At 36.9% G+C, this 21,669-nt stretch overlaps 1 long non-coding RNA gene across 2 annotated transcripts in view; it reads left to right on the plus strand.

Moving 5' to 3' along the window:
* Positions 1-16,016, plus strand: part of LOC131384621 (uncharacterized) — a 265,923-nt gene extending 249,907 nt beyond the window's left edge. Inside the window, exons 7-8 of one of the 2 annotated variants that reach the window (XR_009215657.1) lie at positions 6,232-6,414; positions 15,960-16,016. This is a non-coding gene — a long non-coding RNA (uncharacterized LOC131384621). The remainder of the gene's footprint in view (positions 1-6,231; positions 6,415-15,959) is intronic. The other variant, XR_009215662.1, reaches the window with a different exon arrangement.
* Positions 16,017-21,669: the final 5,653 nt, after the last annotated feature.

The raw sequence follows: 21,669 nt of genomic DNA on the forward strand, positions 1-21,669 counted from the left end.
TCTTTGGCACACTGACAAGGCCAAACTTTTTATTTTTTTTTTTAATAAGAGATGAGATAGCATCTCACTTTGTTTCCCAGGCTGGAGTACAGTGGTGCGATCATAGTCACTACAGCCTCAAACTCCTGGGCTCAAGACATCCTCCCACCTCAGCCTCCTGAGTAGCTGGAATCACAGGTGCACGTTACCTCACCCACCTAATTTTAAAATTATTATTTTGAAGACAGAATCTCACTACATTGCCCAGGCTGGTCTCAAACTACCGGTTTCAGATAATCCTCCCACGTATCTGGGATTACAGGCACAAGCCACTGTGCTGGGCTCCAAGGCCAAACTTTTAGCTAAACCAGCCAATGCTCTCTTACAGCCAAGCAGCACATGTCCAACATTTACAAAAACTAGTATGTTCTGGGGGTAGGAGGATTTTACCTCATTTTTCCAATACATTTGAACATCAGTACTGGTATTGTCAAAGATTTCAGTTAGTTTCGTTAGCTTTCTTTTGAATTTGTCAGATTGTGAGAACAGTTATGATCTTGACAACACATGGCTTCCTCCTTTCAGGCATCTGGTATCATTGAGCTAAGAGATAACATTATCTCTTGCTCTGAGTGGCAATGTAATATTGGATTTCCCTTGGAGCATAATTCTTTTACTAATTCCTTTACCCTCAACTAGTGTTCTTCCTCTCCACTTAATTATTTTATCCAAACTTTTTCACCCTTTAGAAGGAATGTTAAGTTTGACCACTGTGCTAGTCCATATTTCCAACAGCATTACTAGTCTATCAAGTGCCCCCTCCGCCCCCCGCCAATTCAGTCCATTTCCATTTAAATAGGGGAGGGCTATAGACATACAAAACCAGTGAGCTTTATTAACCACTGGGCAATCGACTGCATTTACTGTCAACTCCAATATTTCCAAACGGGGTGAAGACACAATTCACCCCCTCAGGCCTTTACAAATTCTGACTTAAAGGTTTAACAATATAGTTATACTTTCTTTCTTAGAGATATTCCTGATTCTCGGACCTATAGTTTCAGTCCTGGCCTTGAGACCACTAAATCAGGAAAGAAAAGGGAAAGTTGAGGTCATGTGGGGAAAAGAGGTAAAAGAATAGTCATACCAGCATTCTTTTCTACCACTCCTTCCTAAATCCTCCAGTTAAGTGGAGGAATCTATCTTTCGGGAATTTTCCCTTGGCCACTCTCATGTTGAGTGTAAGCATAGGCTCACGAAGGGAAGTTAGCCACCCCTCCTTGCCTCATCTCCCTTTCTCTTAGACAACAAATGTTCCACTTGTTTTTTCAAGTCGATATCAAACTCTTACCCTAAGGAGGATATCTCTCTATGCACTGTTGGACATTATGGGCTGAAAAGTTTATTTCTTAGTCTGAAGAAATGTGACTCAAGGGTCCAAATTGGTGCAATATTTTCTGCTGTGGTGCTTTTATAGTACTTCGAGAATTTCTCTCTACCACTAGCTATGACAAGCCCAGTCTACACTAAGCTCCTGCCAGGACGCATCTGTAGCCTCCTAGGGCTACCAATATCAGTCCCAGTTGCCAGCTATGTGTGATGCCTTCCCACCCAGGGAACTTCCCCCATAGCCATTTGCAGTCTTTGTCTCTCCAAATGGCAAATAGTACAATTTTTATAGGCATTTTATATGTCAGAGTGTGGAAGAGAAGTATGTCTCATTTCAGCATTGCTGTGGCCCTCCAATGTCCACCCATTTAGTGGACAAAGATGTCCACCCATTTAGTGGGCAAAGATGTCCACCTCCAGGGAGCACATCAGGATATCTACTAACTGGTCCTAATCATCTTCCAGTCTTGGAAGGAAATTCTTCTGATGGGCATTGACATGTCTAATGCACCCTCTAAATTCCCACAGTGATTTCCACAGGGCCAAGCTCCATGCAAGCTTCTATTTAATAGGGCAAATTCTCCTTGTCTTACCATACTACCCACGACTTGGTAAAAAACAAACGCAGGGACAAATAACATGCAGTTCCGCCTCCGATCTGATTTGCTTTTAGCTTCTTCTACCAGAGCGGTGGCCTTTCAAACAGGATCCTGTCCATTCACTTTGGAGCTACTCATCCATATACCATGTGGCTTTTTGTTGGTCAGTTGAGAACTGGTCATGGAGCACTGAACAAATAGCAATAAGCTCTGGCAGCTCTGAAGTTGGTTCCAAATTCATCCCCAGGACAAAGGAGGCTGCATGCTCATGAGTACCTTCTTGCATTCCCCTGATAGCAACCATTTCTATTTGTCATAGAATTCTTCTTGGCATTGTCTTATCCATTAGAATGCTTCTCTGACATCAACCAAGACATTATATGTATTTCAAGTTTCAAGATTAGTTCACGTCATTCAGTTATAGGAGCAACTTAACTAAAGGCCATAGCAAGCTCTTCATTGTCTCTCATTTGGAAATTTTCAGGTTCAAATTCTGACAGTATTCAGAAGCTACAATACAAAATGTCAATAGTTTCTATTTAAATTAAAATTATTTTTATTTCTCTTATTAAGTCAAACTTCCTTTTTTACATAAACATTTCATTGGAATTTTTGCAGGTTTTGAGTCAGCTGCCTTGGACTATAACTGTTATGAATATACAGTATAAATCTCAGATTTCAGTCCAATTATGTTACCTGATCAGTAGGTCTCATGGAACTTATTTAAAGTAATCATACAGCTTTAAGGAGCTATGTGTAGCATTTTAGGGATCCAATGTACTCAGCAGAGTTTTTATAAATTAAAGAAATTGTACAGCTTTAAGGAGCTATCTGTAGCACTTTAGGCATCCAATGAACTCAACAGAGTTTTAAAAGTCTTAGTATATTCTGGCACGAAGTAGGCAGCATCCTCCATATTCTTTTGTGGTGACAATCTAGAAGGTTATGAGTACTGCCCATGCATAGATAAGGTTACTTAACCTCCCTTCTTTCATAAAGCCAGGCTCTAGAATGTAAAAATTCATTCTCCATCCAGATTTTCCTGGTCCTATGAGATGTCCTGATTGTTAAAGATGAGCAAAGATTCACAGACTCAATTTTGAGACCTCAAGAGATTGTCACCCACACTCTAAAATCTACAGCAAGTGTGGTTCTCCATTATAAAAAAATAAATTAAAACTTATGTTTATAAATCACATCTCTACCAAGATACTGTGTATCAGTTTTCCAAGGACTGATCAAGCATTCAATCTAGAATAAAGATCTAAGCCAGAAGAACTGCTAAATCAACCCTAAGGAGAAATGACAGGTTTCAACATCTACTAAGAAATGCTCATTAGTTAATTACTAATTATATTTTGAAGAAAACTACTGATTTAGTCAGTACTAAAATTATCACTTATGTAACCAAAGATAGTAGGTGATTAGCTAAATAATTGATAGGTAAATAGATGATAGACGGGTAAGTATAATAGTAAATGTGTGGTTATATTTCTTACAGCTTTTCTTCCCTTGCAAATGCTATAAGATATGGAACATTTTTTATCAAACCTGACGTTGAGAAGCTGGACCCTTGCCTGAGAAATGATGAAATACAAGAATAAAAATGTTAGGAGACTCTCTCACAAAGCAGTCCATGGAATAACACAAAGAAAATCCAGATCTTCAGATTCCTCTCCAGGGTTAATGAGAGTTGCCTGGTTTTATTTTTCACCATGCAATCATTTTTTATGTCCCAAGAGGTGGAATATCAGAGCTTAATTTAAGGCTCTCATGTCTGGATGCAAGACTCGGCTTGAAATCAAAGCCAGCTCTACCATTCATTCATGGTAATGTCTTTTAAAAGTTATTTAATAACCCCATTCCTCATTTTCCTCACTTGCAAAATAAGTGTATTAATAACAATTACCTCATTTAGCAGTTGTATTCACTTAGTTAGTATAGCATAATTTTTATATTCCTAACACAAAATAAGCATTATATTTGTAAAGTAATGCTATTAATGGAAGATTTACTATTAACTATTGACTATGCTCTATCAATACTATTGACTATTGATTATGCTCAAGTTATGTTATAATTCCCTAAAGGTCATCTATAAATACATAACACAATTCAGAGTACTTCTTTATTGTAGCTTTATTGTAGCTCTCATCCTAGTTTTAGTTAAATTACTAATTTTAAAATTACTCTCAGTTGTTTCAGATACTATATAAGTTCCAACAGGGTAATGATTGTGTGTGTGTGTGTGTGTGTGCTCATAGCAATACAACAGTGACTAGTACAGTAGTTGAATAAAATAGATGCTTAATAAATCTTTGTGCTTAATAATTTACAGTTGAGGAATTGCAGGTTAAATGAGCTAAGTGACCTTCCTAAGGTCAAAGTTAATGAAAAGTTAAGCTACATTTAGAAGCCAGGGCAAAGTTATAACAGACACTATCATCAGAGCTAATTTCATGCTTCTGTAGCTTGTGTAGTTGTACAGAGCCCCACACTCAGAAGGGGCCTGCGCTTGGCTTAAAACTCAACTGTTGCTGCCTTGAAATTCCTAACACAGTAATTTTTGAGTAGGAGATCCGATATTTTGTTTTGCCCTGGGCTTTGCAAATTATGCGTCTGGCCTTGACCGTCATGCAGTCTCCTGACTCAGCCTTCAAAACAGATTTGAGGATACTGGATTGAGAAATGCCTGCTCAGATTAATGCAGACTTTGGCCTACTGCACAAAATCAGCGAGACAAAAGGCTTCCTCTCCCTCCTGTCGGCCCTTCCCAGGGCCATAAGCATTCCTCTTTAGAGAGCTGGCAGGAAAAAATTGGGCAGAATGACAATTGCATCGCACTTGAAGGAATTACATTAGCAACCCCACCTCCAATGTGAATTGAGAGCACAATTGCTCTCATCAGACACCTGAGGTCATATGTGAAATTGTAACAGTCAGATAATAAATAACATCATCCTGCACATAAAACTCAGAGTGACCTTCAGAAATTGTGGCACGCTCCAGTCTCTAAGTCTCTCTCCCCGCTAGCATAAAAATGATCTCTGGTGTCCTAGGGCCTCCTTCCACAAAACTTCACCAGGATTTGTCCCTTTTGGAGAGTACCCCACACTGCAGGTTTCTGCTAGCTCCCTCCCACTGGCGTGATATCCTACCTTGTTTTAACCTGAATTGACTCTCCCTTAGCTGAGAGAGCCAGACAGACTCCATTTTGGCTCCTTCATTTACAGCCCCTTACCCACCCCCCTTCCACAAGTACTTAACTTGTGCAAGCTGACTCCCAGCACATCCAAGAAGGCAATTACTGATAAGATACTGTGGCAAGCTATATCCGCAGTTCCCAGGAATTCGCCCGGTTGATAGTACCCACAGCCCCCGCATCTATCACCTTGTGATGGATTTAAAGCCCCTGCACCTGGAACTGTTTGTTTTCCTGTAACCATTTATCTTTTTAACTTTTTTGCCTGTTTTGCTTCTGTAAGATTGCTTCAGCTAGGCTCCCCCTCCCCTTTCTAAAACAAAGTATAAAAGAAAATCTAGCCCCTTCTTTGCGGCTGAGAGTATTTTGAGCACTAGCCGTCTCTCGGTCGCTGGCAAATAAAGGACTCCTGAATCAGTCTCAAAGTGTGGCATTTCTCTGTAACTCGCTCGGTTACAACACTGGTACATCAAAATATTCTCCAACTGCTACTGCAAGTCTGAGAGTTACTGAGTAACTGAGAAGGTAAACTGATAGACTAGTTAAAATTCAAGTGTTAATAGTTGGAGACAAACCTGGCCTTGAAAGAGAAACACAAATAACTGGCTGTATCCCCTTCTATTCCGCCCATGTGATGTGTCAATTCCTGGGCCACAGACACTCTAGTCGACACGCCCACCCCAAATTTCTCTCTCAGAGATTGACTGACTGATATTTTCACAACTGGAAGTCTTTACAGGGCCCATAATAAAAACCCCAAGTAAAATTCAAATTATCAGAGCAAAAGAGCAGGCTAAGTTACATACCACAGCAGTCTCTTGCACTCTGGTATAAGTTTATCAGATGTTTTCTGTAATCTCAATTTTGTAATCATTGCAGTGCTATAAGGAGCAGAGGAAAGAAGGACAGGAAGGAAGAATTGAGCTCGCAATGCTTCCCTAGCAATTTAATTAAGTCTTTTCAGTTAGATCATTCCTCTTCTCTGAATATCTATTGCAAATGTCCTATAATTTCCTTGTATCACCCACCCCTCCATCATGGCTTCCTCTCCTTCATTTTCAGCAGAAGATTGTGTTTCCCCACCACCCCCACACCAAACCCAGGGAAAAGATAAGCTAACAGGCAGATCTTCCTGTCACCAAACATACAGATCTACCTTCAACTTCATGCTCCCAATCCAGTGAAGACTTCATCTAATGTCTCTTCGGTATGAGTGCATGCTTCCTCCCTGGAACCTTCATACAGGTAATTAAATATTTCGAGCTTTTCATTTTAAAAACCAAGTACTCATGGTAGCAACCATACCCTCACCTCATAATATATGGTCCTAAGGCCAGTCTGTCTTTTACAATTAAGCACTCTAAAGATATATTTCCATCCACTTTGTCCACTTTCTGCCTTCCCACTGACCAGGTCCATTTTAACCTCCACCACTGGCTCTGCCCCATCTTCCATAGTATGGCTTCACTAAGGTGGCCTCTGTGCCAGTCAATATGATGGACACTTTCCAGTTTCCATTTAACCTGATTTTGGGGCACATTTTGACATTGACTAGCAGACTCTGCTTCTTGACATACTTTCTTCTTTTTTTCCTTACTTTCCTCTGGCCGTTGTCCGAGCCCCTTTTTCTAATTCTGCCTCCTTTACACTAAAGCGTTCGGAATTTTTCAGGGCTCAGCCCTAAGCATTATTCTCTTCTTATTTTATTTTTTCTGAGTAACTTTAGCACATATGCTCCTACGATTTTATTTACCTTCTTTTCTTTCTTTTGTTTTTTTTTGTTTTTTTTTTTTTTTTTTTGAGACAGAGTCTCGCCCCATCACCCAAACTGGAATACAGTGGCACGATCTCAGCTCAATTCAACCTCTGCCTCCTGGGTTCAAGCGATTCCTCATTCTCCTGCCTCAGTATCTGGATATCTCCCCCTGAGTGTCTGGGATTACGGATGCCCACCACCATGCCCGACTAATTTTTGTATTTTTAGTAGAGCAGGGTTTCTCCATGTTGGCCAGCCTGGTCTTGAACTCCTCACCTCAGGTCATCTGCCTGCCTCCGCCTACCAAAGTGCTGGGATTACAGGCATGAGCCACTGTGCCTGGCCCAAATATTTCTTTTCAGAACAAACCTGTCTTCTACATTCCAGGCTCATATGTAACTTTATAGATGCGTCCCCTGAGAAGTCTCCAGAAACCTGAAACTCAGTGTCTAAAACTAAGGTCTTTCCCCAAATATCTGTTCCTCTTTTCCCTACAGAATAACTTATTTCAGTAAATAATGCCACCATTCACTTCATGGCTCATGCCAGAAATGTAAAAGTGACTTTTAACTCTTCCCACTCCTTCAACCCTCACTTCTAATCTATCACTAAATCATGGTGACTCTGACTTCCAAATAACTCTCAACAAGATTATACTATTTCTGTGTTCGCCATCGCCACCTTAGACTGTGCCACCATCATTTTCACTTTGCCTATGGCAATAGCCTCTAACCAGCATCACACCCCTGCGATTTTATCCCTCCAACCCAATCTTTACTTACAAGTCAGGTACATCCTTTTCAAATGCTAATCTCCAATACTTCTCAATTTAGAACCTAACCTAATTTAGCAGTATCCTGTTACTTTCGGTAATGGTCTGAAACCATAATCCGGGTTGTAACTCCTTATACAGACTCCATAATACAGACTCAGTGCCTGCCTCAACTTGTGCCATTGTGGCCCTCAATGCTCCAGAGGATGAAACCTTGCAGGTCACCTGCCACTCTTCACCTTAGGGACTTCGTCATGCTCTTCTATTTGCTAAAACAAACAGACAAAACTCTTCATCCTAACCTTTACCTGGCCACATCCTATATATCCTAAAGAATGACACTTAAATATCACATCTGATAAACCTACCTAGTTCTTCCTATAGGACTCATGCTATATGTTTTTACAATACTTTGTACTTCTCCCTTTATTACTTGCCACAGTTTTAATCATTTGCATAACATCGACCCCACCTACTGACCTTAGACAAAAGCTCCAAGAGACAAAGATTACGTCCATCTCCTTTATTTTTGACAAACTTTTACTTAGCCTTACATCATACACAAGGAAGAAATTTACTAAATATGTGTTAAGTGAATGAATGGAGAAATGGAAACTGCAATTATTAAAACTCTACTCTTGGCCGGGCACAGTGGCTCACCCCTGTAATCCCAGCACTTTGGGAGGCTGAGATGGGTAGATCACCTGAAGTCAGGAGTTCAAGAGCAGCCTGGCCAACGTGGTGAAACTCTGTCTCTACTAAAAATACAAAAATTAGCTGAGTGTGGTGGCACATGCCTGTAATCCTAGCTACTTGGGAGGCTGAGGCAGGAGAATCCCTTTAACCCAGGAGGCAGAGGTTGCAGAGAGCTGAGATCACGCCACTGCACTCCAGTCTGGGCAACAGAGTGAGACCTTGTCTCAAAAAATAAATAAAATAAAATAAAATCTCACTTTTGAATTTTGTAAGGTGAAACCACATGATTGGCTTCAGACTGAGAGTTGAGCTCCTGGAAATACCAGAGGGAGGATTACATATGCCTAGGAAAAATGAAATATCTGGTTTTATAAAATTTTGTCAGCTTAGAAATGGCCCTAGTTTCACACTTTAAATGTACATAGCTGTGCTGAGGGACCTCTCCAAAGACATGACTGTAATAAGTCTACATGGCTCAGGCAGCCTCTGTGATGGCAAGTGTTTTGTTTCTAGGATGAATGGGTTTGCATTACTTTCATGCATGCCATGAAATTGAATCCCAAGACCTCACAAGCTCAGAATTCACCCTGTCAAATCACACACAAGTCTCAGGAGGCTGAGCTTTCTTATCCACAATCCTTTCCCTTATGATACATATTGCAGTTAGTTATATATATGGCTTTTCCATTAATTTGCTATTACATTTCTTTTCTCTGTTTTGTTTTTCGCTCTTTTCCTTTGAAATTGGAGACAACATCACTTCCACAGTGTACTACTAATAAAAGAGCTTTTATTTTAAAAAGTAGAAATATTTCATTCCATGAAATTAGATGTTTATAGCATTGACTTCTCCTTTCCATTTATTATACTATTTTCCTTCAGATCTTTCTTAGAGGATTAATTATACATGGTCTGGGAAATTTGCAAGTTTAACTGCATCAACCTGTTTGCTGTGGTGTAATGATGGCAAAAAATGATAGAGAAATATGATATTTTATAGTATTGCGTTGCCTCCAAAAAAGGAGAAGGATATGCAACATATTTCTTGGTCCTATATATAAAATGTCTCTGTTTCCAAATTAGTAAACTATAAATTAATGAGAATATGGGACTAAATTATGTGTGCTTATTAATTTAGATCACAATGCTTGTGTCCAAGAAAGTGCTAATAACTATTCTTGGCAGACATAAATACTCAGATTATTGTCATGGAACAGAACACAGCAACATAGCGTATTAACACCATTTTTCCAATTTTTTCTATATCTTTGCTGATTTCTCCTTTTATTTAGTGGAATTTTGCTTGTTTATGGTCATTTGTTTGACCATAACTCTTGTTTGTTTTACAGTTATACTTATAAAAACTCAGGCGAAAATATCCCTTTCTCTGGTTACTTGTATCAGTGGTTCTGATCTTCTTACAAATACTCTAAAAAATTAGTGTTGACATTGACCCATTCAAAGTCTATAACACTGTCTTGCTTTTTGCTCATTTCTAGAAAGAAGTGAGAAGCCACACGTAGTCTCAATTATGCAGGCATTTGTCTGCTTCCCCCAGGGAAGATTGAGACATCTTAAGATAATTTTCTACAGCATTGAAAGCACTTAGCATTTAATTATGTATTTTGTTGCATTTTTCTTTGATTTCATAGATAGCAGAAAATTGAACTATAGACAAGAGAAGGCAATTTATAAAAGGAACACAGAAAAAAATTGTATATATTGAATTGATGACTTCCCCAGTAATGAAGAATTATTAAGATAAATTTTATATCATTTTAAGCTATATATTGACAAATCTTAATGCAAATTATAAGGAAAGAACTTAGATAAAGGACAGGGATTCTGGAAATGTTTGGAGAAAGCATCATACTTTCTCTTCATTCTAAACAAGAATACCTCTGGCTCACCTGTCCAAATGGCTGAGAAAGGCAGTAGATTCCCAGATCGGACAGAAGTCTTTAGTTCTGCAGGTTAAGGAATCCTTAGGAAGAAACTTGTGAAGGGCTTTCCTGCCATGGGCTTGGTGAGATCATGGTAAGAAAGCCTCTGAAAAAAGATTGTGGGGATATTGGAAAGGACTTGGTCTATAGAAATATGTGAACTGCTGGGGAATTGGGAAAACATTGAACCTCAGTGTGTGTGTGTGTGTGTGTGTTGGGGGGGTGCGCGCACACATGCGTGCATGGGCCTTGTTTCCTTGGCCTTCAACATACAAGTCAGAGCAGAAAAGTTGAATTGAGTTATCCCTACTCCAGAGGCTAAGAGAGTAGGAGAAATCCAGGTCATAGTCAGGAATTTTCCTCCTGCCCTCTTACTATTATAGGTTTAGCCACAGAAGAAGATAGTGATTTAACTTCCATTTCTTCTGAGAGTTCTTCCACTTAGGATGCTTCAGTAACCAAAGGTGATTCCTAAAGAGATCACAGGAAAACATCATAATCACACATACTTGGAATCCAAGCAGCCAGCAAGGGGAGGTTAAATAGAGCCATCACCAGGCAAAAACCAATCAACAAATTCACCAACCAACTCACCAACCAACAAATAATCTCTGATGGAGACAGCTGAGGTTTCAAACAATAATATATGACAACAATATGGTAAAAAATAAAAACAACTGCAATGATTGCAGCTCAGTACAAAATAAGACTTTCTAGAATAAAAATTTAATTTTTAAAAATCTATTTTTATTCATTTAGGGGTACAAGTATAGTTGTGTTACATGGATATATTGCATAGTGGTGAAATGTGGGTTTTTAGTGTACCCATCACCAGAACCATATCTATTATACCCAATGGGTGGAAAATTCAGTAGGTGAGTTGAAATATGGAATGATTATTGTTAAGACTGAAACTAGTGGCCTGAAAAGGTGAACGAAAGAATATTATCTCAAAGTACAGACCAAAAATATGAAAAAAGAGAAAATTTGAAGGGAAAGCTATGAAATCTGGAGGATCCATTTCAGAAACTTAGCATCTAAGTCACAAGAGTTTTAGAAGGTGAAAAGGAAACGTTTTACACAAAGGAAACTGTGTAATGGGAGATACACAATAACTATCTTAATGACTGAAGGATGCTTCCATTATCTGGAGAAAGATGGGCTTGTACAGAATGAAAAACTGCATTAAGCTTCTTGAAGTAGTAATGAGAAAGATATATGCTAACAGAATTCTTGACCTCTTAAGGATAAAGAGAAAAATATATGGAAACTTCCAGATAGAAAATGTGAGCTCCTAAAAATAATTCAAATGGAATCAGACATGTTTTTGAACTATTGAAAAGTAAATGACAGTAAATTCCACTTGCAGATTGCTGAGAGAAAAGGATAATATCAAAAAAAGTATATCTATTAAAAGAAAGATAGGTATGTGTGGTTAGATGTTGATTTCAACTAAACCACTTGAGAAAAATACTTGAGAAACAAACACATCAGTGAAAAGACAGGTAATTCACAGCTGAGAATTCAAGCTATCAGTAATTGAAGAAAATGGATTGTAATGAAAGGGAGATTATTATGATAGTCTAGAACAAATTGAACTATCTTGGGGAGACTTAGGAGTTGGGTTAAGGTGGAGGAGAAGATGTAAAAGTATTTCAGATCTCATCAACAGTAGAGAAGATGAGGTGGAGTAAGAAAGAATATTGTAAGGCATCATCTTATTGTATGGGGTTAAATTGTGGTTTATAAGGAGCATCTTGGTGGTTCTCCATTACACAAATAGGCAGCATTGTGTTTTCACATAATAACGGAGAACTCTGTGTATGATTACAAATGATGGGGAAAGTAATTTCACTACTAAAGGAATGAAATAATAGAAGAGAACATACTAATTTAAAAGGGGAAAATAGAGTGATTGGCAACCACTAGAATGTAAGTTCTACAAGGGCAGATATTTTTGCCCTGTTTGTTCTCTGATATATCTTAAGATTCTGGAAAATCTTGGCACATAGTGGAGACTCGATACACTTTTTTTAATGAAAAAGGGAAACTACAAATTAAGCCATGAAATAAGATCAAATGAATACAATTAAGCATACTGTTTATTAAATTCCAATGATATACATGTATATGTACACACACACACACACACACACACACGAGACAAATGGATTGATTATAACTGTTAACCCAGCATTCTATACCCAGGAAAAACAAAACTATTTTTATTTTTATATAATACAAGGTAAAATATAATATTTTCAGATAAAATAACACTAAGGAAAATTTTCCTTTAATACACACTACAAGAAGTGCCAAACTAAGTTCTTTAGGGTGAAGGGAAATATTGCCAAATGAAAACTCAGATCTTCAAGAAATAATGAAAAGTATCAGAAATGATAAATATCTGGCATAGATTGTTACAGGCATCATTACTATTCAGGTAGGCAAGTTGATCAGTCTTTCCCTTATTATTTCTTCTATTTTTATTTTTAGTTTTTAAATAGATTCCATTACACAAAGATGTTTTAATATTAACTACACTTGCATACTAAATTTTTGTGTCCATTTTGGTAAGTTGTGTTTTTCAGGGAGTTTATTTCTTTCATCTGCATTGTTGAATTTGTTGGCATACATTTGTTTTATAATATTCCTTTATTAACCTTTTATAATGCATGTAGTTACGTCCCTCTTTCTTTAGTATTGTTAATCTGTGCTTTTTGTCTTTTTATTGATGTTTGGCTAGAAATTTATCAAGTTTATCAATTTATGTAAGAACCTACATTTAGTTTTGTTCATGTTGCTATTATTTGTCTGTTTTCTGTTTAATTTTATTTGTTCTTTTTTTATTTCCTGTCTTTGATTGAATCTGTTTTGTTTCTTCTTGAGGTGGAAGCTTAGATAAATTATTTTAAATGTTTCCTTTCTTAAATATGTGCATTTAAATCTATATATTTGTTTTTAAGCACTGACTTAATGTCATCCCATACATTCTAAAGTGCTTTGCCTTTTTTACTTTTCAATTCAAAATATTTAATAATTTTAATTGTGAATAAAACAACAATAGCTTTATTAAGATATATTTTACTCATAATAAAATTAATCCTTTTTGGTATAAAATGCCCAGAAATACAACCATCATTAAATCGAATTTCAGAATATTTTCATCACCCCCAAAAGAAATCTTGTCCCAATTAGCAGTCATTTCCTATTCCTTCTTTCCTGCAAATGCTGGCAACTGCTAATCTCTTTCTGTTTCTGTGGATTTGTCTATTCTGGACATTTTATATTAATGTAATCATACAATATGCACTGTTTTGCGACTGGCTTCTTTCACTTAGCACAATGTTTTTGAGGTTCATTCATGTTGTAGCATCTATCAGTACTTCATTTTTATTGCCAAATAATATTGCATTGTATATAGATAGCTCATATTTTCTTTATTCTTCAACTGGCAGACATTTGGGGATTTCCTTTCTTGACTGCCATAAATAATGCTGCTCTGAACATTCATACACGGGTTTTTGTGTGTGTGTTGGCCCATAGGGTTTTAGAAGTGTGTTGCCTAATTTACAAGCATCTGAGATATTTTTTGATTGTCTTTTGACTATTGATTTCTAGTTTAATTTCATTGTGATCAGAGATCAGATTATACAAAACTTAAATATTTAAAATGTATTAAGTCTTAGCTCATTTTTTTACTACTCTATATGTGCCTGAAATTAATGTTTATTCTGTTATCTTTGAGAGTAGCGTTCTATAAGCATCAGTTAGTCCAAACTCGTTAATACAGATGTCCAAATCTTTTACATATGTATATATTTTTTGTCTACTTGTAGCAATTACTCAAACAGAATCAACTTTTTTCTTCAATTATTATTAGAGATGTATTTATATGCTTTTCTGTTTTCTCAATTTTTTGTTTTAGTATTTTTAGGCTATGTCACTAAATGTACAAAAACTTTTATTATCATGTCTCCTTTATAGATTGACCTTTTTGACATTATAAAATTATCATTTTGAGTAATAGTCTTTATCTTGAAGTCTACTTTATCTGATACTAACATAGTCACACTGGTTTTCTTATTATTAGATTTCCCTTACGATTAGTTTTTGCATTTTTTTCGTCTTTTTACTTTCAACATATCTCCCTCTTTCTAGTTAAAGTGCATGTCTTGTAAACAGCCTTTTTTTATTATTATACTGTAAGTTCTAGGGTAAATGTGCACGATGTGCAGGTTTGTTACATATGTGTACATGTGCCATGTTGGTGTGCTGCACCCATTAACTTGTCATTTAACATTAGGTATATCTCCTAATGCTATCCCTCCCCCTTCCCCCACCCCACAACAGGCCCTGGTGTGTGATGTTCCCCTTCCTGCATCCATGTGTTCTCATTGTTCAATTCCCATCTACGACTGAGAACATGCGGTGTTTGGTTTTTCGTCCTTGCGATAGTTTGCTGAGAATGATGGTTTCCAGCTTCCTCCATGTCCCTACAAAGGACCTTTTTCTTTTAAATGCAACCTGACAATCTCTACCTTTTAACTGAAATGTTTATCCACGTACACATATTAGTAATATATTGCTGCCTAACAAATTACCACAAACTAGTAGCTTAAGACAACACGTATTTGTTATCTGTGTATGAGGAGTTTGTGCATGGCTTAGTCTGGTCTTCTGCTGAGGGCTTTACAAGGTTGCAGTCAAGGTGTCAGCAATGTTGTGTTCTCATCTGGAGGCCCAGTTGGGAAAGAATCCACTTCTGAGCTTTCTCAAGGTGTTTGCAGAATTTGTTTACTTGTAGTTACAGGAATGAGGGTTGTGGCTTTTTACTGGTTGTTGACTGAAGGTTGCTCTAGCTCCTAGCGGTTTCTATCGGCTCCTTAACAAGTGAGCCTCCCAATATGGCCACTTAGTCTTCAAACCTAGCTAGGGAGAGAGAGTCTGTAGAGCAAGTGTGCTAACAATAACAAGGTGGGTTTTTGTGTAACATAACATAATGATGGGAGTGGAAACTCATCATCTTTGCATATTCATTAGGAGCAATTTATAGGTCTCCCACACTCAAGAAAGGGGTGGGAGGATCATACCAGGGCATGAACACCAGAAAGCAGGGAACATAGAGGTCATCAGAGAATCTACTATAACATTAATGTAGTTACTGTAGTGACTTGTTTACATCAACCACCTCACAACTCGTTTTCTCTTCCATATGTTCTTTCTTCTTTTCTCTGTTTCTATCTTTTTAGAATTTGTTGGAAACTTTTCATATTTCATTTTATTTTCTCTATTGCATTGTTAGCTCTATTTCCTTGAATTCTTTTTTCAGAGATTATTGATGCTAGATATTAAAATATGTATTCTCTGTGGCTAGCAGCAGCGCTCACCAATTCATGCCTGGACATAATATACGGCTTGGGCAGTCCAGCTAGCTCCTTTGGGTTGGAATCCATAACTTTTTGGTGTGTTTCATTGGGAAGTATAAAGCAAGTATCTTGATTTCTAAACCCAGGAATTTTAGAATTGAATTGACCCCTATGATCAAAGAATTTTGGAGCTTTATAAGATCTTCGGCACTGGTGATCTCAAACCAATTATGATCTCCAAACTCCCTTCTCAGGTAACTGTTGGGACCAATGACATCCCAGTTTGTCCCTGGAATGGCTGGAAAGGGTACGATCTTGTGAGTACATCACTTTAAAAAATTGTATTATTTGCTTATTAGCCCTGTATCTCTTTAAATTTTGTTTGTTTACAATGATGTGCTTTATTGCCCACAAATTCTTAGTTTGATGTTTCCCGACAGTACCTTTAGTAGATTATTTTACAATCTATCCATCAATATATGTTATAAATATATATTATATATATTGAATCCTGAGTTCATCACAGTATACCTTGAATTGATAGTTTACCATTTTACAAATAATGTAAGAATTGCACAAAAACCATCCTCCATTTAACCCCTCTCACTCTTTCTGTGAAGATTGGCATATATTTTTCTTCTAGTTATATTATAAGCCATACAATATTTTCCTACTATATTTTCTCTTTCCTTCCTTCCTTCCTTCTTTCCTTCCTTCCTTCTTTCTCCTTCCTTCCTTCCTTTCTTTCTTTCCTTTCTTTTTCTTTCTTTTTTGAGATGAAGTTTCCCTCTTATTGCCCAGGCTGGAGTGCAGTGGCACAATCTTGGCTCACTACAACCTCTGCCTCCGGGATTCAAGCAATTCTCCTACCTCAGCCTCCCAAGTAGCTGGGATTACATGCATGCACCACCATGCCCGGCTAATTTTTTGTATTTAATAGAGATAGGGTTTCACCATTTTGGTCAGGCTGGTCTCAAACTCCTGATCTCAGTTAATCCACCCACCTAGGCCTCCCAAAGTGCTGGGATTACAGGCGTGCTATATTTTCTTAAGAGAATCAATCATCTCTTAATGAAATTCTTAGAAAGCATTTTTACATGTATTTATTATTACTTTGGCTCTTCATTTCTTCTTTCAAAATTAGTCTTCTGGAATCATTTCTCTTCAGACCTAACTTCGTTTAGTATTTATTATAGTGCATATTTCATGAGGATGAATTATTTCATCTTTTTATGAAATATATTTTTTCACTTTTAGTTTTAGAAGATAATTTCACTGGTTATAGAATTCTAGTTATACGCTTCCTTTTCAGCACTTTAAAAACTTCATGCTATTGTCTCCTAGGTTTTGTAATTTCTGATGATAAATATTCTTATTTCTGTTTCATTGAATGGAATTACCCTATTGTATCTGGCTAGTTTAAATATGTTGTCTTTATCTTTGGTTTTCAGCAGCTTGACTACAATGTAGTAAATTGTAGGGTTTTAAAATGTTTATTTGTTCTCCTGTCTCTGTGTCCTGATGTATTTTGTTAATTTTGTGAAATCTTCAGCTATTATTTCCTAAATATTGCTTCTGGACTATTCTTTTTTTCCTCTCATTTTGGAACTCCCATAGAGCAAATATTGAAACACTTGATATTGTTGAACAAACTTCAGACTGTTTCTGTTTTTCCCTTTTCTATTTTTTTCACGTTGTGTTTCATATTGGATAATTTGTGCTATGCTTTTGACTCTTTCCTCTGCTGATACATTGTGTTTTTAAGCCTACGGGCTGAATTGTTGCTCTCTACTTTATGATTTTTAAAATTTCCATTTGGTTCATTTTTATGTTACTTCTCTCTGCTGAAAGTCCTCTGTTCACGCTTGTTATCTAACTTTTAGACGGGTTATTTTAAAGTTCTTTTCTGGTAATTTCAATAGCTGAGCCTTCTATACATCTCCCTATATGGGTGGTTTCTTTTTATGACTATAGGTTACATTTTCTTGCTTGTTCACCTGCCTGATAAATATTTTATTTTATGGCAGACATTGCACATTTTAAAAACCAGTAGAGACAGAAATAAATACCTTTTTACCCCCATAGGCACCTGTATTGAGGAACTTTTCTTTTGAGTCTTAGCTGGAATTGAGCTGGGCGGGAACTGGGACATAGCTTTAATATTTTCTCTGTTCCTCTGATTTGAGCTATCATGACTGTGAGGTCAGGATCCCTCCTCCCAAAGAGTTCTTCATCCCATGCCCCATGAAAATATAAGATGTCTTTCTGCTTTCTGGCCTCATCACTAGCAGCCACTTACTGTAGTTGGTAGAATTAACTTTGCTTATGGGATGTTTTCACCCACACAGTCCTTAAAAGTTTGACTATACATATACATATACATATACATATACATATACATATACATATACATATACATATACATTTCTAGTCTTAGAAAAGTCTCTCTAACTATGGCAGCTGGTTTTATACCAATATTGGACCACTGCCCCATGGCACAAAAATTGCTATTGGTCTTTACTTACCTAGAATAAGCACACATCTTCCCAGAATTTATATACTCATCTATCTTTATGCTTCCACTGATATCATATTGCTCAGTGATTGTGGTTTTAAGATAGTTTTAAATAACCAGTAGGCCATATTTCTTCTTTTTAAGATTATGTATATTAGTTTCATAGTCTACGTTTTTGGGGGGGTGGGCAGGAAAACTCTTGATTATCTTATCCATATTATATTAAGCATATAATAATATAAAATGGCATTCTAATAATATTGAGTTATTCTGTCCAGGAATATAGCATTCTGTATTTGAATATTTTTGATTTCCAGTGTAGAGAAACATCACGTGATATATATGGTTGTACTAGTACTTGATGAGAATTACTACAGCACAACTGTAAAGGATGCGGACTCTGGAATAAGACTTAAGGGATCAAATCCCACCTCTACTTCCTTGCCACTCAATTTTGGATCATAGTAAGTCCTTCCTTCACATCACTGATAGGTTCTTGGAAGCTGCTACTTTAACCAAACAATGTACACCCCATCCTCAAGTAACATTGTTTCCTTTCATGTTTTTTGTTACGACATAGATGAGAAAAATCACTGGTTGCATTATACCTCATTTCACCTAAAGTTGCAGTTTCTGAGAGCCTATCAACGACATGAAGTGAGGTCTTACTATAGTTAACGAATTCTAAGTTTCCTCAAGTGTAAAATGTGCAGAATAATAGCACCCACTTCATACACAACCTGACTGTGAAGACTGAGTTCCTGTATCAACAGCACATATGATAGCACCAGGCACACAGCGAATGGTCTGGCGAACATTTGTTTTTATCATTATTACACTTTTTTCCAATGCATTATCATCAAGAAAATGAATCTTTTTTTAGGTAGCTTTTGAGGAAAAGAAATGAACCTTCATTTCTAAAGTCCTCAGCTAATGTCTGTTGGGTCTCATTGGCCCAAATTGAGTTATATATTTTTCCCTGAATGTGATACGTTGGTTATGGTCTGATCTTTCTCATACTTGTAGTGAATAGTGGAGTTAGCTTAACTACAAGTCTTAAGTTTCCTCTATTTGCCCCAGGAAAATTTTTATAATTGTGCTTGTATTTACATATTTACATCGTCTACCTAGAAGGTGCATGTGTTTTTATATTTTCTTACTAGATGTCCTTTTTTTTTTTTTTTTTGAAAGGGAGTCTTGCTCTGTTGCCCAGGCTGGAGTGCAGTAGTGCCATCTCGGCTCACTGCAAACTCCACCTTCTGGGCTCAAGAAATTCTCCTGCCTCAGCCTCCTGAATAGCTGGAATTAGAGGAGCCTGCCACTGGGCCCGGCTAATTTCTGTATTTTTAGTAGAGATTAGTAGAGACGAGGTTTCACCATGTTGGCCAGGCTGGTCCCAAACTCCTGACCTCAGGTAATCCGTCAGGCTCAGCCTCCCAAAGTGCTAGGATTACAGGCATGACCCACCATACCTGGCTTTTATCTTTTTTTTTTTTCTACAGCCATTGATATCATCTTATTTTCAGAATTGTATTCTGAAGATCTCATACATATAAAATGAGGAGGCCTTGTATTATGACATTCTGAATTGCTAAAAGACTTAAAATATTAACAATTAAGTTCCTATTGAGATAATACTATTATTGAATGAGTTATTTTCAGTGGCTATCTCATCCAGATTCTGACAATGATCTTGCTGCCTCATGCTTTCTCCCCATGGACTAAATCTGCTTCATAAAAATGCATGTTCCCTACATAAAAGAACTAGATAGGTTATGTTATCAAACATAATACTACCCATTATAGTTATTTATTTGAATCTTGATATAAAGTACTATAATAAATCTTTATAACAATGATTTTAAAAATATTTGATTTTTAATTAACAAGTAATAATTATATACAATGTTAGGTACGATATGCTTTACACTGTACAGTGATTGATTGAATCAGGCCACCTCACATCATTTCTTTGTGTTGAGAACACTTAAAATTTACTTTTACCAATTTTGAAATATATATCTAATAGTTTTTCTAATTTTATAAAAGGCATCACTCATCTGTCCTTTGTACATTGATGAATTATATGAAAAGCAAAGAAGCAAACTAAATATGATGAGACTGGCAATAAGAATGATGGAGTTTATATCTTTAGTTATTTTTCTTCATCAAGCTGGTATGGTATCAAAACTCATTTCACAGCAGAGGTCATAGAATAAAATTAGTTTATTGCACTGAATTCAAAGAAGCCAATTCCAACCAACATTTTAAGTATATTATACATCCAAGTTAATGGTCACTTCATTTTCTTTTTTTTTTTTTGACAATATAGAAAAGACTTTATTTATTTTTTTTTTGTTTTTTTTTTTTTTAACAGAAGAAAAGCCACACAATTTTTATTAATATTTGCATGCATGGGAGTTCACAGAAAAGAAGTAAAACTCAAAGAAGTGGTTATACCAAGGGGCTTTATCTACCTTTTTAACAAAGGAAAGAAGGCACAGTAAATTTTGAGGAAGGGATTAGGAAACATATGAGTGATCAAATGGAAGATAAGGGCTGGTTTTTTATTTTTTTTTTAATTATACTTTAGGTTTTAGGGTATATGTGCACAATGTGCAGGTTTGTTACATATGTATCCATGTGACATGCTGATTTCCTGCACCCATTAACTCGTCATTTTGCATTAGGTATATCTCCTAATGCTGTCCCTCCCCCCTCCCCCAACCCCACAACAGTCCCCGGAGTGTGATGTTCCCCTCCCTGTGTCCATGAGTTCTCATTGTTCAATTCCCACCTATGAGTGAGAACATGCGGTGTTTGGTTTTTTGTCCTTGCGATAGTTTACTGAGAATGATGTTTTCCAGTTTCATCCATGTCCCTACAAAGGACATGAACTCATCATTTTTTATGGCTGCATAGTATTCCATGGTGTATATGTGCCACATTTTCTTAATCCAGTCTATCGCTGTTGGACATTTGGGTTGGTTCCAAGTCTTTGCTATTGTGAATAGTGCCGCAGTAAACATACGTGTGCATGTGTCTTTATAGCAGCATGATTTATAGTCCCTTGGGTATATACCTAATAATGGGATGGCTGGGTCAAATGGTATTTCTAGTTCTAGATCCCTGAGGGATCGCCACACTGACTTCCACAATGGTTGAACTAGTTTACAGTCCCACCAACAGTGTAAAAGTGTTCCTATTTCTCCACATCCTCTCCAGCACCTGTTGTTTCCTGATTTTTTAATGATGGCCATTCTAACTGGTGTGAGATGGTATCTCACTGTGGTTTTGATTTGCATTTCTCTGATGGCCAGTGATGATGAGCATTTTTTCATGTGTCTTTTGGCTGCATAAATGTCTTCTTTTGAGAAGTGTCTGTTCATGTCCTTTGCCCACTTTTTGATGGGGTTGTTTGTTTTGTTCTTGTAAATTTGTTGGAGTTC

Source organism: Hylobates moloch, unplaced genomic scaffold (genome assembly GCF_009828535.3).
Source record: "Hylobates moloch isolate HMO894 unplaced genomic scaffold, HMol_V3 SCAFFOLD_1, whole genome shotgun sequence".
NCBI classification, from domain to species: domain Eukaryota; kingdom Metazoa; phylum Chordata; class Mammalia; order Primates; family Hylobatidae; genus Hylobates; species Hylobates moloch.